The sequence below is a fragment of the Marmota flaviventris genome, chromosome 8, assembly GCF_047511675.1.
Source record: "Marmota flaviventris isolate mMarFla1 chromosome 8, mMarFla1.hap1, whole genome shotgun sequence".
NCBI classification, from domain to species: domain Eukaryota; kingdom Metazoa; phylum Chordata; class Mammalia; order Rodentia; family Sciuridae; genus Marmota; species Marmota flaviventris.
Genome location: NC_092505.1, coordinates 59,717,093 through 59,736,092, shown reverse-complemented (window position 1 = coordinate 59,736,092; position 19,000 = coordinate 59,717,093).

Genomic DNA, 19,000 nt, shown 5'->3' with positions numbered 1-19,000 from the left:
CTCCTTCCTTCAACAACAGGCACTGCAGGACTAAATACCAATCACACAGGGGGTGATGCCTAAAAAGAAATGGTGTGATGGGGACTGTTATTTTTATCCAGATACAGAGAAGAATTTTTTTTATCTTTTTAAGCTTTTTTTTTTAAATCATAACCTTCTCCACAGCAAACAGAACCACAGTGGCAAGAAATGTAAGAGAAGATAAAAAATACATAATTTATGTAACACACAACAAATGAGAGATACAGACTGATCTTTTCATTCCCTACTAATGTTTCTAATGTTGCTACTGTTTTGTCTTTGTATTTTATTTTTAAATATACTTAATTATTTCCAGGAGTGGGCAAGGAATTGATGCCTGAACAGGGACAGTTGTGTATGTGGTGGTCTATACATCTTGCATAAGTGCTGAATTCAGGCAAGGGAGAAAAAAAATCACACATTCCCTCTGAAATCTGATACTGTAAAAGACCAACCACTAAAAGGCAGAACTAAGCTAGCATAGTATAATTGTGGGATTTTTTGTTGTTGTTGTTGTTGTTGCTGTTTTTTAACAATGGGGGTTGAGCCCAAGGGCCCTATACCCCTAAGCAACATTCCAAGAGCTTTTCTTTGTTTTAAACTCTCTTAAGTTTCCCAGGCTGGCCTTGAACATATGATCCTCTTGCCTCAGCATCCTGAGTAGCTGGGGTTACAGGTGTGCACCACTACATTCAGCTAGTATAATTCTTATTTTCTTATAGCACATAAATTTATAACATTTATAGCATTTTACAACAGATTTAATCTCAAAGATGAGCATATTTTACTACAAAAAAAAAAAAAACAGTTTCTCAAGGCCTAACAGATTTCAGTGTTTGGTCCAGAGGAATGGGCTTAAATACCTACATAATTGCAACATTTATGTTAGAGGACTGTGACTTTCTGCCCTTTGTACACTGTACTGCTGGAGCACTTCTCACCACTATGAGTGCTTCTCCACAGAGTAAAACTAGAAATGGTCACCACCAACAAGAACGCTATGCAAAGGAAAGCAACAGAGGAACACAGTCTCTCTTTGGGCACTACCAGTCCTAGTGTGCTGTCACTCTTCCTGAATGGTGTTTTACATTTTTGTTGTATTTTTATGTCTTTAATTTTTTTCTCTTTGTTGGTATTCTTCCTCTCTCTTATCTATTTTCTTGTATTTTCTTTTCAACTTTTCTCCAACTAACAGCAATCTCTGCCGGCTCCTCTTCCACTCTTCCAGTGAATTTTTACTTCTAGCTTCTCTCTTCCTCCCTCATGAATATTGCATACAACACTACCTCTGTTCTCTCATCCACCATTTGAAATTGTAAACCATTTTAACAAATTTTCTGTTTGTACTATACCATAGTTATTGAACTTATCATTTTGATTTAATGCAAGAAAGCAGTAGATGCCTCAGTAGGAGGTATTAGGTTTAAGGTTATATATTGTGTACACTGGGTGCTGTTGATATTGGGCTCACCATTAAAGGCAAAGCACTGGAAACTTTCAGGAACACTACAGGTATACAGGGTAGATTTATGCTGCCTTAGATTCATACTTCTAGATGGTAAAACACTTACAACATGAAAAAACAAGGGAATAAAGTGCCCCAAACAAACCAAAATGTTTCAACAACAGAAGGCACTAATAACACACAGAAGAAACATCCAAGAAAGAGTTCAGATTGTACACAGTTAAATCGATATGTGAAGTAAAGGATAGAATAAGGAGTGAAATAAAAAAAAATACAGGAAGTGAAAGACCACTTCAATAAAGAGTTAGAGATCATGAAAAAGAAAAAACAAGCAGAAATCTTCAAAATGAAGAAATCAGAAAACCAAATTATAAATTCAATAGAAAGCATCATCAACAGACTAGACCACTTGGAAGACAGAACCTCAGAGAATAAAGACAAAATATATAATCTTGAAAGTACAGTTGACCATTCAGAGAAGATGGTAAGAAACCATGAACAGAACATCCAAGAATTATGGGATAATATGAAAAAACCAAATTTAAGAGTTATTGGAATAGATGAAGGATCAGAGATGCAAACCAAAGCAACGCACAATCTTTTCAATGATATAATATCAGAAAATTTCCCAAACCTAAAGAATGGAATGGAAAATCAAATTCAAGAGGACTCCAAATGTACAAAATTACAGCAGACCCACACCAAGACATATTGTAACGAGAATGGCTAACACAGAGAATAAAGATAAAATCTTAAAGGCTGTGAGAGAAAAAAAAAATCAAATTAAAGATAGGGGGAAACCAATTGAGATCTCAAATGATTTCTCAATCCAGACCCTCAAAGCTAGAAGGTCCTGGAATAATATATTTCAAGCTCTGAAAGAAAATGGATACCAACCAATAATTTTATATCCATCAAAATTAAGTTTCAGATTTGAAGATGAAATTAAAACTTTCCATGAAAACCAAAAATTGAGGGGCTGAGGATGTGGCTCAAGCGGTAGCGCGCTCGCCTGGCATGCGTGCGGCCCGGGTTCGATCCTCAGCACCACATACAAACAAAGATATTGTGTCCACTGAGAACTAAAAAATAAATAAAATAAATAAATAAAAAGAAAATCAAAAATTGAAAGAATTCACAACTAGAAAGCCTACACTACAGAGCATTCTCAACAAAATATTCCATGAGGATAAAGTGAAAAAAAAAAAAAAAAAAACAAGTGAAAACCACAAATGGAGGATCTACACTAAAGGGACATTTAACCAAATAAGAAATTAAGATAAATCAAAAACCAGAAATAAATCAAAATGAGAGGAAATATAAATCACATCTCAATAATAACCTTGAATATTAACAACCTAAACTCATCAATCAAAAGACACAGATTGGCAGACTGGATTAAAAAGCAAGACCCAACTATATGCTGTCTTCAAGAGACTCACCTCATGGGCAAAGACATCCACAGGCTGAAGGTGAAAGGTGAAAAAACTTATCACTCATATGGATTGTGTAAACAATCAGGGGTTTCCATTCTCATCTCAGATAAAATAGACTTCAAACCAAAGTTAATCAGAAGAGACAAAGGTGGACATTTCATACTTCTTAAGGGAAGTATATATAAGCAGGACATAATAATTATACATATTTATTCCCCAAACAATGTAGCATCTATGTACATCAAACAAACCCTTCTCAATTTTCAAGAGTCAAATAGACCACAATACAATAATACTGGGTGACTTTAACACACCTCTCTCACTACTGGACAGACCTTCCAAACAAAAACTAAATAAGGAAACTATAGAACTAAGTAATACAATCAATAATTCAGACTTAACAGACATATATAGATATTTCATCCATCAACAAATATACTATCTTCTCAGCAGCACATGGCTCCTTCTCTAAAATAGACCATATCTTATGCCACAAAGCAACTCTTAGTAAATACAAAAAAACAGAGATAATACACTGCATTCTATCAGACCACAATGGAATGAAATTTGAAATCAACAATAAAATAAAAAATATAATCTACTGTAACAAATGGAGACTAAATAATATACAATTGAAAGATGAATGGATAGTAGAAGAAATCAGGGTTGAAATAAAAAAATTCTTAGAGGTAAATGAGAACACTGATACAACATATCAAAATCTCTGGGACACTATAAAGACAGTACTAAGAGGAAAGTTTATTGCATTGAGCGCATTCATTAAAAGAATAAAAAGTCAACAAATAAATGACCTAACACTACATCTCAAAGCCCTAGAAAAAGAAGAACAATCAACATCAAAAGTAGAAGACAGGAAATAATTAAAATCAGAACTGAAATTAATGAAATCAAAACAACAGAAATAATTGAAAAAAAATGACAAAACAAAAAGTTGGTTCTTTGAAAAAGTAAATAAAATAGAATAAACCCCTAGCCATGCTAATGAAGAGAAAAAGAGAAAAAACTCAAATTACTAAAATACAAGATGAAGAAGGAAATATCACAACGGACATGTCTGAAATACAGAAGATAATCAGAAACTATTTTGAAAATTTATTTTCCAATAAAATAGAAAATATGGAAGACATTGACAAATTTCTAGAGACATATGACCTAGTTAAACTGAATGAGAAGGTTATACACAATTTAAACAGATCAGTTTCAAGTAATGAAACAGAAAATTCCATCATAAGCCTACCAACCACGCTATGCCAGGACCACATGGATTCTCAGCCGAGTTCTACAAGACTTTCAAAGAAGAACTAACACCAATCCTCCTCAAAGTATTCCATGAAATAGAAAAGGAGGGAACCTTTCCAAACTCATTCTATGAGGCTAATATTACCTTAATACCAAAACCAGACAAAGATACATCAAGGAAAGAAAACTTCAGACCAATATCCCTGACGAACATAGATGCAAAACTTCTCAATAAAATTCTGGCAAATTGCATACAAAAAATATTAAAAAGATAGTGCACCATGATCAAGTGGGGTTCATTCTAGGGATACAGGGTTGGTTCAACATAGGGAAATCAATAAATGTAATTTACCATAGTAATATATTTTTTAAAAAGAATCATATGATCATATCAAGATGCAGAAAAAGCATTTGACAAAACACAGCACACCTTCATGTTCAAAACACTAGAAAAACTAGGGATAGTAGGAACATACCTCAACATTGTAAAAGCTATATATGCTAAACCCAAGGCCAACATCATTCTAAATGGAGAAAAAATGAAAGCATTCCCTCTAAAAACTGGGGCAAGAAAAGGATGTCCTCTTTCACCACTTCTATTCAACATCATCCTTGAAACTCTATAGCCAGAGCAATTAGAAAAAAGAAAGAAATTAAAGGAATACAAATAGGTAAAGAACTTAAGTTATCACTGTTTGCTGATGACATGATTCTATCTCTAGAAGATCCAAAAAATTCCACCAGAAAACTTCTAGAACTAGCAAATGAATTCATTAAAATAACAGTATATAAAATCAGCACCCATAAATCAAATGCATTCCTACACATCAACGATGAATCCACTGAAAGAGAAATTAGAAAATTTACTCCATTCACAACAGCCTCAAAAAAAAAAAAAATCTGGGAATCAATCTAACAAAAGAGGTGAAAGACCTCTACAATGAAAACTATAGAACCCTAAAGAAAGAAATTGAATAAAACCTCCGATGATGAAAAGATCTCCCATGCTCCTGGATAAACAGAATTAATATTGTAAAAATGGCCATACTCCCACAAGTGTTATACAGATTTAATACAGTTCCTATTAAAATCAGAATGGCATTCTTCATAGAAATAGAAAAAGCAATCATGAAATTTATTTGGAAAAATAAGAGACCCCAAATAGCTAAAGCAATCCTCAGCAAGAAAAGTGAAGCGGGGGCATCACAATATCAGACCTTAAACTATACTACAGAGCTATAGTAATAAAAATGGCAAGGTATTGGCCCCAAAATAAACATGTAGACCAATGGTACAAAATAGAAGACACAAAAAATCAACATAAATATGGTTATGTAATACTAGACGAAGTTGCCAAAAACATTCACTGGAGAAAAGATGGCCTATTCAACAAATGGTGCTGGCAAAACTGGAAATCCACATGTAGCAAAATGAAATTAAACCTCTATGTCTCACCCTGCACAAAAATCAACTCAAAGTGGATCAAAGACTTCGGCAGTAGAACAGAGATCCTGTGCCTAACAGAAGAAAAAATAGTCCGAAATCTTCACCATGTCAGCCTAGGATCTGACTTCCTTAACAAGACCCCTAAAGCGCAAGAAGTGAATTTAAGAATCAATAAATAGGATGTATTCAAATTTAAGTCTCAGCAAAGGAAATAATCAATAACATGAGAGAGCCTACAGATTGGGAGAAAGTCTTTACCAATTCCACCTCCGATAAAGCATTAATCTCTAGGATATATAAAGAACTCAAAACACTTAACATCAAAAAAGCAAATAGCCCAATCAATAAATGGGCTAAGGAATTGAATAGACACTTCACAGAAGAAGAAATACAACTGATCAACAAATATATGAAAAAGTATTCAACATCTCTAGCAATTAGAGAAATGCAAATCAAAACTACTCTAAGATTTCATCTCACTCTTGTCAGAATGGCAATCATCAAGAATACAGGAAACAATAAATGTTGGTGACAATGTAGGGGAAAAAGTACACTCATACATTGCTGGTAGGACTTCAAATTGGTGCGACCACTATGGAAAGTAGTATGGAGATTCCTTGGAAAACTGGGAATGGAACCACCATTTGACCCAGCTATTCCACTCCTTGGTTTATACCCAAAGGACTTAAAAGCAGCATACTACAGTAATGCAGCCACATCAAATGTTTATAGCAACTCAGTTCACAATAGCTAAACTTTGGAACAACCTAGGTGTCCTTCAATAGATGAATAGATAAAGAAAATGTGGTATATTTATACTCAATGGAATATTACTTAGCTTTAAAGAAGAGTGAAATTATAGCATTTGCCAGTAAATGAATGGAGTTGGAGAACATCATGCTAAGTGAAATAAGCCAATCCCAAAAAACCAAAGGACATATGTTTTCTCTAATATGTGGATGCTAATTCACAACAAGGCAGGGGGCACTAGAGAAGAATAGCATTACCTTAGACTAGGTAGAGGGAACTGAAGGAAGGGGAGGGGAGGGGATGTGGGGATAGGAAAGATACAGTGAAACAGACATTATTACTTTATGTGTACACATGTGACGACATGACCAATATGATTCTGCAGCATGTACACTCAGAAAAATGAGAAATTATATCTCATCTATGTATGATACATCAAAGTGCATAAATGCATTCTACTGTCATGTATAATTAAAACAAATGAGAAATCAATTTAAAAAAAAAAGAAATATCCGAAGAAAGTGAGCTGAATCAGGTAAGTAGCTGATTAAAGTGCAAGAAGTGAATTTAATAATCAATAAATGGGATGCATTCAATTTTAAAAATGGGATGTATTCAAATTTAAATCTCAGCAAAGGAAATAAAATTCACCAATCACTTCACTGAAAACAATCTTTTCCTATTTTTTTTAAATAAGAGCTGGTAAAATATAGTCTTCTCTAGATGCTCATACTCCAACATCTAGTAGCAAGTGCCATTAAACAAAACTCTGTATCTGTGTGCTAGATCTGTAAATATGCCTTAGAAAGAAACAAAACTCAGGTAATATCCACGAGTTTAGACAGAAGCAGAAGTAGCAATCTCCCACCAGTGGTGTTTTCAGGGAGTTAGCATTTAAAACAAAAGTGTGGTCTACAATTATTCAGTTTCTAAAGGCTGTGAACCAACAAATGAGTTAACCTTCAATAAGGAATTATTACTGCCACTGGCCAAACACAATTAGACTATTGGCAACAGCCCCCAAGAGTCTGAAAAGTGTGCAGGTGGAGCCAAAAGTCAGCCAGGCCATTCAGGGCTGAGAAAACCCTCCAAAATTAGCAGCTTTGATTTATCCTTGGGTAAAAGTCTTGGCCAGGGACAGCCCAATGAAAGGGTAAAAAATAACCAATTTTCAGTGAGCCACATCACGTGATGACAACTGCTGTTGAGGTATAGGTGGCACTGCCATCCATACAATAGATGAATGCCCTCTGCTGTTTACTCAGTTGATTCCAAGGAACCACAAGTAGTCAAAGAGTGTGGGAGAGGAAGGATCACCCTGTAGCACTGTGGCATCTGGCAAGAGACTGAGGGCAGGAGAAGCCACCACCTCCTGCACATAGTGTTCATCAGAGAGCCCAGGTTTGGCTGTGTTTTACAGGTATTATTTCTGTTAAACAAGTAAGTCTCAGTAGCCATGCCAAGCTTGGGCTTCTTCCATGACCCAAGGCATAATGGACAGCTGGGTACAGGAGGCTATGGCCTCAGCACCTCTGTGTACCTCTATTTCCAGGATATTCCAGTCTATAGCTGGGATTACCACTCTGATGGCAAATAGTGTGGGGACAAGGAGACCAGGTTACGGCATCAAAAGCTTATAGGCAACTTCTATCCACTACATGTGGTCTAGAGATCCTAGGAGGCATGATAGGAAGTTACCAAAGCTTCTGTGCTAAGAAAGTCTTTGGGTGGGAAGGGGACAGATTCTAGATCCTTTAGTTGTCAGAAGGCCCATTCAAGATAGGCTGATTTGCAACTAACAGCATAAATTGGCTTAAGTAAAATTCATTATCAAAAAAATAAAAAATAGTGCCTCCCAAACTCAAAAAGATATGAAAGATATTGAGCCTGTTTTAACATGTGTGGATGCTTAAAGGGCCATTAATTAGTTCTTAACAATATCAGGGATGCAGCTTACCAAGTAATTTTCAGTAATTTAACCAAGGCAGCCAGCCCTGTGTAATGTGCTGTGGGGTGATAGAGCACTTTTGTAAGCATTACTATATTCAGCATAGGTGTGTCAAATTGAGTCTCCCTGGAGGAAGACACATTGTATGATGTCACAGCTGTGCTTCTGGAAAAAGCTGGGTGTGCTTAAGATCTTGCAGCAAAGATCAGTGTGTGTGAGAACAAGGCTACCTAGACACACCTGGATAAAGGTGGACACCAACCAGATAAAGGTGCATTGTTTGACCTGTCAAACATAAAGGAAAACAGCAGGTGAGGCTGCTGAAATTGGCATAGAACAAAACACATTAACCAAATCTATAACTGCATAGTATTGTACAATTTTTGACTGGATGGCATCAGTAATTTCAGTAATATTGAGAATGGGGACCTTAATGAATAGGATCACAGCATTAAGATCATGATAAATAATTATGAACCCTTTTTGTTCTTTCCAATCTAAAGACAGGTAAAGCAAGCAATTAAATGGGGGATATTATCCCTTCTCTAAATAGGTCTTGTATTAAGAGTATCAATTCTTGAAGGTCTGTTTTAATTTACAATGGGCAATAATAACTGGTTTAATCAGGAGTGGGGAGGGGATCAAGGGAGTCTCATTTTGTCAAGTGAATTTTAAATACAAAAGATATAATTTTTACTCATTGGTCAAAACATCTGCAATGACTATACAGTATTAATGGGTAATGAATTCTATGATCATGGGGAATTTAGGCAAAGCAATAGTTCTAATGGTTAGGGTGAGACATACCTATTTGTTCTCTATTTTATATCTGGTTATTTTTCTAAGTATTTAGTGTATACCTTATTAAAATCAGTAAGATTTCTATATATAAATTTACCTTTTTAAATTATTACTGAGACCTGTAATTTGAACCTTAGCATCGATTAAGGCCATGAAGGTATGTTTCAATAAATAGTATTAATTTAGAACCTATATGGTAGAGATGCAAAAGCCAATCAAGTACCTTATCTTTTTGTTATATAAATTATTTTAGCAAATTTTGGATTTCCAATCAGGTCAAATTATGAACCTCTCTTTCAATCTGTTTCCTCTCCCTACATCCAAGTACATTTTTCTTTAGTTGCTTTGGGGTTTTTTTATTTTATTTGGTTTAATGATTACCAGATATGTCTTAAGAAGATCCCCTCTACCCTGCTTTTACTTCTAATTTCCTTCTTGCAAAAGGCCTCAAGTCAGTACTATCAGGGTGAGAGGTCTTCCCCATGGTAGTGATGGCCTTCTAGGGTCAGTTCAGAATTAATCCCTTGGCTGTGCCATGGAGCACCATTAGTGTTTTTCCCTATAACCCTGAAGTATTTGAGATGCAGCTAAAAGTGGTTCTTAAAAAGAAACGTATAGCTCTAAATGTTTACATTAGAAAATTATGTAATAGAGCAAATAAAATTTTAAGTCAGTATAATCAATAACCAAAATTAAAAGATAAATGCTCTTTAAACTGATATTCCAAAGACTAGTTACCAAAAGTAAACAAGTCTAATACATTATATATAAAAGTAGCTATAATTTCATTTTAATGCAAAAATTTTTGAAGTATAGTAGACATCAAATAAACACACATCTCAAGTACATGTCTCAATGTCTCAATAGTTTTTTATGAAGAACACATGTAACCAGCACACAGCATAAGCATAGAAACCGAGCATTACTATAACCCCCAAAGCCCCTCTGTAAGCCCCTTCTCATCGCTACCTTCCATCATTCAAGGTAACTATTATTCTGGCTTCTAGCGATATATTATAGTTTTGTCCATTTTTGAGCTTCATATAAATGGGACCATACTGTATATTTTTGTATGTTTGGCTGCTTTTGCTCAAATTGGTAAGATTTATATTTACCAAATAAAGCTAAAGTTCACTTATTTCTATTGTATAGAATTTTAGGTAGGGGAAGGGTGACCACCGACAGAAAAGGCCCAGTGGCCCAGGGCGGGACAGAGCTTCCAATCACTCCTGCAAGGTAGGCGGGCCTGCGACCCACCGGCAGAAGAGGAGCAGTCGCCTGCTGAGAGGCTGAGCCGCCCCCTCCCCCTGTGCCGGCATAGTAGAGGGAACTGGGACCAAAGACAGAGCAGGCCCAGCGGCCTGCTGAGGGGCAGAGCCGCCCCCCACCCCCCTCGCCTGCCAGGTAGGGGAAGGGTGACCACCGACAGAAAAGGCCCAGTGGCCCAGGGCGGGACAGAGCTTCCAATCACTCCTGCAAGGTAGGCGGGCCTGCGACCCACCGGCAGAAGAGGAGCAGTCGCCTGCTGAGAGGTTGAGCCGCCCCCTCCCCCTGCGCCGGCATAGTAGAGGGAACTGGGACCAAAGACAGAGCAGGCCAAGCGGCCTGCTGAGGGGCAGAGCCGCCCCCCACCCCCCTCGCCTGCCAGGTAGGGGAAGGGTGACCACCGACAGAAAAGGCCCAGTGGCCCAGGGCGGGACAGAGCTTCCAATCACTCCTGCAAGGTAGGCGGGCCTGCGACCCACCGGCAGAAGAGGAGCAGTCGCCTGCTGAGAGGCTGAGCCGCCCCCTCCCCCTGTGCCGGCATAGTAGAGGGAACTGGGACCAAAGACAGAGCAGGCCCAGCGGCCTGCTGAGGGGCAGAGCCGCCCCCCACCCCCCTCGCCTGCCAGGTAGGGGAAGGGTGACCACCGACAGAAAAGGCCCAGTGGCCCGCGTCGGGACAGAGCTTCCAATCACTCCTGCAAGGTAGGCGGGCCTGCGACCCACCGGCAGAAGAGGAGCAGTCGCCTGCTGAGAGGCTGAGCCGCCCCCTCCCCCTGCGCCGGCATAGTAGAGGGAACTGGGACCGAAGACAGAGCAGGCCCAGCGGCCTGCTGAGGGGCAGAGCCGCCCCCCACCCCCCTCGCCTGCCAGGTAGGGGAAGGGTGACCACCGACAGAAAAGGCCCAGTGGCCCAGGGCGGGACAGAGCTTCCAATCACTCCTGCAAGGTAGGCGGGCCTGCGACCCACTGGCAGAAGAGGAGCAGCCGCCTGCTGAGAGGCTGAGCCGCCCCCTCCCCCTGCGCCGGCATAGTAGAGGGAACTGGGACCAAAGACAGAGCAGGCCCAGCGGCCTGCTGAGGGGCAGAGCCGCCCCCCACCCCCCTCGCCTGCCAGGTAGGGGAAGGGTGACCACCGACAGAAAAGGCCCAGTGGCCCGCGGCGGGACAGAGCTTCCAATCACTCCTGCAAGGTAGGCGGGCCTGCGACCCACCGGCAGAAGAGGAGCAGCGGCCTGCTGGGAGGCAGAGCCGCCCCCTCCCCCCCGCGCCTGCAAGGTAGTCGGAACTGAGACCACCATCAGAACAGGTCAGACCTGCAACCGAGAGACAGAACAGGCCCAGTGGCCTGAGGAAGGGTAGAGCCGCCCCCCCCCCACACACGCCTGCAAAGTAGGCGGACCTGCGACCCACTGGCAGTACAGCCCCAGAGGCCTGCAGAGGGGCAGTGCCGCTGCCTGCGCCTGCAAAGTAGGCAGAACTGCGACCACCGACAGAACAAGCCTAGCGGCCTGCAGAGGGACAGAGCCGCCGCCCGCGCCTGCAAGGACGGCGGACCTGCTACCGACTGGCAGAGCAGGCCCAGCGGCCTGCCGGCGTGGTAGGCACATTGCCCCAATTGGCGGAGGGGCAGAGCCGCCGCCCGTGCCTGCGAGGGAGACTTTGCAACTATACAAGACCAATATAAATATATAGGGGGAAAATTCAATAGCACAACAGTTTCACCAAGAAGAAAGGAACGCGAACAGTATGAAGAGACAAGGAAAGAAAGGACCACAAGCATTACAGGTCAACTCAACTTTAGAAGAGGTAATAGCTGCAGCTGATGGAATGTCAGATAAAGAATTCAGGATATACATGCTTCAGATGATCTGGAGTCTCAAGGAAGACATCAGACAGCAAAATCAGACAATGAAAGATCACTTCAACAATGAATTACATAAACAAATCCAAGAAGCAAAAGATCAACTATACAGGGAAATAGAGGTTATAAAAAACAAACAAACAGAAATCCTAGAAATGCAGGAAGCAATAAGCCAACTTAAAAACTCAATTGAGAATACTACCAGCAGAGTAGAACACTTAGAAGACAGAACATCAGACAATGAAGATAAAGTATATCAACTTGAAAAGAACATAGACAGCTCAGCAAGACTGTTAAGAAACCATGAGCAGAACATCCAAGAAATATGGGATAACATCAAGAGACCAAATTTAAGAGTCATTGGGATACAGGAAGGAACAGAGTTTCAAACCAAAGGAATGAGCAATCTATTCAATGAAATAATTCGAGAAAACTTCCCAGATTTGAAGAATGAGACAGAACCCCAAATCCTAGAAGCCTACAGGACGCCGAATGTGCAAAATCATAAGAGACCCACACCTAGACACATTATAATGAAGATGCCCAACATACAGAACAAGGAGAGAATTTTAAAAGCTACAAGAGAAAGGAAGCAGATCACATTTAGGGGTAAGCCAATCAGGATAACAGCTGATCTTTCAACACAGACTCTGAAAGCTAGAAGATCCTGGAATAACATATTTCAAACACTGAAAGAAAATGGGTTCCAACCAAGAATTGTGTTTCCAGCGAAATTAAGCTTCAGGATGGAAGATGAAATTAAAACCTTCCACGATAAACAAAAGTTAAAAGAATTTGCAGCTAGAAAACCATCTCTTCAAAACATCCTTGGCAAAACATTACAGGAAGAGGAAATGGAAAATAACAATGAAAACCAACAGTGGGAGGTAGGACACTAAAGGGGGGAAAATAATCAAAGTGGAAAACAAACCATGTTTAGTAACATAAATAAACAAATATGGCTGGAAGAACAACCCATATCTCAATAATAACCCTAAATGTTAATGGCTTAAACTCACCAATTAAGAGACACAGGCTAGTAGAATGGATCACAAAACAAGACCCAACAATATGCTGCCTACAGGAGACGCATTTGATAGGAAAAGACATACATAGGCTGAAGGTGAAAGGTTGGGAAAAATCATATCACTCATATGGACTTCGGAAACAAGCAGGAGTATCCATACTCATATCAAATAAAATAGATTTTAAGCCAAAGTTAATCAAAAGGGATAAAGAGGGACACTACATACTGCTCAAGGGAACCATACACCAACAAGACATAACAATCATAAATATATATGCCCCAAACAATGGTGCAGCTATGTTCATCAAACAAACTCTTCTCAAGTTCAAGAGTCTAATAGACCACCATACAATAATCATGGGAGACTTCAACACACCTCTCTCACCACTGGACAGATCTTCCAAACAAAAGTTGAATAAGGAAACTATAGAACTCAATAACACAATTAATAACCTAGATTTAATTGACATATATAGAATATACCACCCAACATCAAACAGTTACACTTTTTTCTCAGCAGCACATGGATCCTTCTCAAAAATAGATCATATATTATGTCACAGGGAAACTCTTAGACAATACAAAGGAGTAGAGATAATACCATGCATCCTATCTGATCATAATGGAATGGAACTGAAAATCAACGATAAAAGAAGGAAGGAAAAAGAATATATCACTTGGAGAATGAACAATAGGTTACTGAATGATCAATGGGTTATAGAAGACATCAAGGAGGAAATTAAAAAATTCTTAGAGATTAATGAAAACACAGACACAACATATCGGAATCTATGGGACACATTGAAAGCAGTTCTAAGAGGAAAATTCATTGCTTGGAGTTCATTCCTTAAAAAAAGAAAAAACCAACAAATAAATGATCTCATACTTCATCTCAAAATCCTAGAAAAAGAAGAGCAAAACAACAGCAAAAGAAGTAGAAGGCAAGAAATAATTAAAATCAGAGCTGAAATCAATGAAATCGAAACAAAAGAAACAATTGAAAAAATTGACAAAACTAAAAGTTGGTTCTTTGAAAAAATAAACAAAATCGACAGACCCTTAGCCATGCTAGCGAAGAGAAGAAGAGAGAGAACTCAAATCACTAACATACGGGATGAAAGAGGCAATATCACAACAGACACTTCAGAAATACAGAAGATAATCAAAAATTATTTTGAATCCTTATACTCCAATAAATTAGAAGATAGTGAAGGCATAGATAAATTTCTTAAGTCATATGATCTGCCCAGATTGAGTCAGGAGGATATAGACAACCTAAACAGACCAATATCAATTGAGGAAATAGAAGAAACCATCAAAAGACTACCAACTAAGAAAAGCCCAGGACCGGATGGGTATACAGCAGAGTTTTACAAAACCTTTAAAGAGGAACTAATACCAATACTTTTCAAGCTACTTCGGGAAATAGAAAAAGAGGGAGAACTTCCAAATTCATTCTACGAGGCCAACATCACCCTGATACCTAAACCAGACAAAGACACTTCAAAGAAAGAAAACTACAGACCAATATCTCTAATGAACCTAGATGCAAAAATCCTCAATAAAATTCTGGCCACTCGGATACAAAGGCACATCAAAAAAATTGTGCACCATGATCAAGTAGGATTCATCCCTGGGATGCAAGGCTGGTTCAATATAAGGAAATCAATAAATGTTATTCACCACATCAATAGACTTAAAATTAAGAACCATATGATCATCTCGATAGATGCGGAAAAAGCATTCGACAAAGTACAGCATCCCTTTATGTTCAAAACTCTAGAAAAACTAGGGATAACAGGAACATACCTCAATATTGTAAAAGCAATCTATGCTAAGCCTCAGGCTAGCATCATTCTGAATGGAGAAAAATTGAAGGCATTCCCTCTAAAATCTGGAACAAGACAGGGATGCCCTCTCTCACCACTTCTGTTCAACATAGTTCTCGAAACACTGGCCAGAGCAATTAGACAGACGAAAGAAATTAAAGGCATAAAAATAGGAAAAGAAGAACTTAAATTATCACTATTTGCAGATGACATGATTCTATACCTAGCAGACCCAAAAGGGTCTACAAAGAAACTATTAGAGCTAATAAATGAATTCAGCAAAGTGGCAGGATATAAAATCAACACGCATAAATCAAAGGCATTCCTGTATATCAGCGACAAATCCTCTGAAATGGAAATGAGGACAACCACTCCATTCACAATATCTTCAAAAAAAATAAAATACTTGGGAATCAACCTAACAAAAGAGGTGAAAGACTTATACAATGAAAACTACAGAACCCTAAAGAGAGAAATAGAAGAAGATCTTAGAAGATGGAAAAATATACCCTGTTCATGGATAGGCAGAACTAACATCATCAAAATGGCGATATTACCAAAAGTTCTCTATAGGTTTAATGCAATGCCAATCAAAATCCCAATGGCATTTCTTGTAGAAATAGAGAAAGCAATCATGAAATTCATATGGAAAAATAAAAGACCCAGAATAGCAAAAACAATGCTAAGCAGGAAGTGTGAATCAGGCGGTATAGCGATACCAGACTTCAAACTATATTACAGAGCAATAGTAACAAAAACAGCATGGTACTGGTACCAAAACAGGCGGGTGGACCAATGGTACAGAATAGAGGACACAGAAACCAATCCACAAAACTACAACTATCTTATATTTGATAAAGGGTCTAAAAGCATGCATTGGAGGAAGGATAGCATCTTCAACAAATGGTGCTGGGAAAACTGGAAATCCATATGCAACAAAATGAAACTGAATCCCTTTCTCTCGCCATGCACAAAAGTTAATTCAAAATGGATCAAGGAGCTTGATATCAAATCAGAGACGCGCCGTCTGATAGAAGAAAAAGTTGGCTACGATCTACAGTCAGTGGGGTCGGGCTCCAAATTCCTCAATAGGACACCCATAGCACAAAAGTTAATAACTAGAATCAACAAATGGGACTTACTCAAACTAAAAAGTTTTTTCTCAGCAAAAGATACAATAAGAGAGGTAAATAGAGAGCCTACATCCTGGGAACAAATCTTTACTCCTCACACTTCAGATAGAGCCCTAATATCCAGAGTATACAAAGAGCTCAAAAAATTAGACAATAAGAGAACAAACAACCCAATCAACAAATGGGCCAAGGACCTGAACAGACACTTCTCAGAGGAGGACATACAGTCAATCAACAAGTACATGAAAAAATGCTCACCATCTCTAGCAGTCAGAGAAATGCAAATCAAAACCACCCTAAGATACCATCTCACTCCAGTTAGATTGGCAGCCATTATGAAGTCAAACAACAACAAGTGCTGGCGAGGATGTGGGGAAAAGGGTACACTTGTACATTGCTGGTGGGACTGCAAATTGGTGCAGCCAATTTGGAAAGCAGTATGGAGATTTCTTGGAAAGCTGGGAATGGAGCCACCATTTGACCCAGCTATTCCCCTTCTCGGTCTATTCCCTAAAGACCTAAAAAGAGCATGCTACAGGGACACTGCTACATCGATGTTCATAGCAGCACAATTCACAATAGCTAGACTGTGGAACCAACCTAGATGCCCTTCAATGGATGAATGGATAAAAAAAATGTGGCATTTATACACAATGGAGTATTACTCTGCATTAAAAAATGACAAAATCATAGAATTTACAGGGAAATGGATGGCATTAGAGCAGATTATGCTAAGTGAAGCTAGCCAATCCCTAAAAAACAAATGTCAAATGTCTTCTTTGATATAAGGAGAGTAGCTAAGAACAGAGTAGGGTCGAAGAGCATGAGAAGAAGATTAACATTAAACAGGGATGAGAGGTGGGAGGGAAAGGGAGAGAGAAGGGAAAATGCATGGAAATGGAAGGAGACCCTCAGAGGTATACAAAAGTACATACAAGAGGAAGTGAGGGGAAGGGGAAAAATAATACAAGGGGGACAAACGAATGTCAGTAAAGGGGGCAGAGAGAGAAGAGGGGAGGGGAGGGGAGGGGAGGGGAGGGGGGATAGTAGAGGATAGGAAAGACAGCAGAATACAACAGACACTAGTATGGCAATATGTAAATCAATGGATGTGTAACTGACGTGATTCTGCAATCTGTATATGGGGTAAAAATGGGAGCTCATAACCCACTTGAATCAAATTGTGAAATATGATATATCAAGAACTATGTAATGTTTTGAACAGCCAACAATAAAAAATTAAAAAAAAAAAAAAAAAAAGAATTTTACTAAAGAATGTACCATAATGTCTTCATCCATTCTATTGTTAAGGGGCATTTGCGTTATAAGAATACACACAAATATAGAACAAGACTTCAAAAGACGGTTTCACAGTTTTGAGTCTGTGTGTTTATGTGCTAGATTTTTGTTCAGTGGTATGAATTGTCAGACTCTCCATAAGGCATTTAAATGTCTGAGCAACTCTAGGGTATAGTATAAATTTTTCTGACTATAGAAAATGAATATGTAAATTCTATCAACCAGGAATCCCATCACATGGAGGCAGCAGGGCATGCATATCCACACTCACACATAGAAACATAGAAACATACTGTGAATGTGCTCTGCAAATGATAAAATGTTAAATGTAAACAATCTTCTCAGAGTTATTTCCTTTTTGAGATTATTTGAGATTATTTCCTTTTTGCAATACATGGTCTGGAACAAATCAGATAAAATCTGTACTAGGGATATTTTAACATCTTTGCCCTCTGAAGTTACTCTAGGAACTCAAGACTATTATGTTAAATTAAATAAGCCAGGCACAGAACGACAAATGCATGATCTCACTTATATGTGAAATCTAAAAAGGTTTTCCTAAAAGAAGTAAAGAGTAGAATGGTGGCTACCAGAAGCTGAGGTGGTTCCTGGGAGAAGGAGGTTGGGGAGATGATCATATAATTACAGTTAGGAGGAATAGTTCAAGAGATCTATTGTACAGCACAGTGACTATAGTTAATGATGACATATTATCTTACTAAAAATATAAAAAGAATAGATATTAAGGATTCTCATCATGCAAAAAGAAATAACTATGTGAGGTAATGCATTTATTAATTAACTCGACTTACGCATTTCATTGTGTATGTATGTGTATATTTCAAAACATATTATACTGGACAAATACATATAATTTAAAAAATATTTAAGAAATCCAAGGATCATGAAAGAGAAAAGCAGGGGAGTACATATCTGTAGGAAATCTGCCAGGTCAGGACAGGTTTCAAAGAGTTATTTGTGTGAAGACTTGAGATATCTGAAATGAGTGTGTATTAAAGGAGCACCCTGAACCCTAAAACACCAGAAATGAGGCTTTCACAAAATGGGAGCTGAACGTACTTTTAATATCTTTTAGGCAGTGTTTTAGTGACCAGAAATTCAAGGGAGAAGGAAGTCTGTGTGCTAAATTTCTGGTCTGGGAAACAGACTGATGGTCAATGGGAAGGACCAGGGCTGTGCATCACACTACATAGAGCCACTGGTCCTGTTCTTTGGTGCAAACTTAGGGAATTATCCTGATTTCCTCAAAAGGAAACTAAGAACCTTTAAAAGTAAGGCTTACTCTTAAAAGTCTGCAAATTTTAAAAAAGACAAAGCAACAATAACCTGGTAAACTTCATAACAATAACTCTGATAGGAAAAGGGCCCTCTCTGGCCCCCATGCCCAACTAGGGTAGATCAGGGACATGGGTCACAAGGGGCACCAGAGTCAAGGGA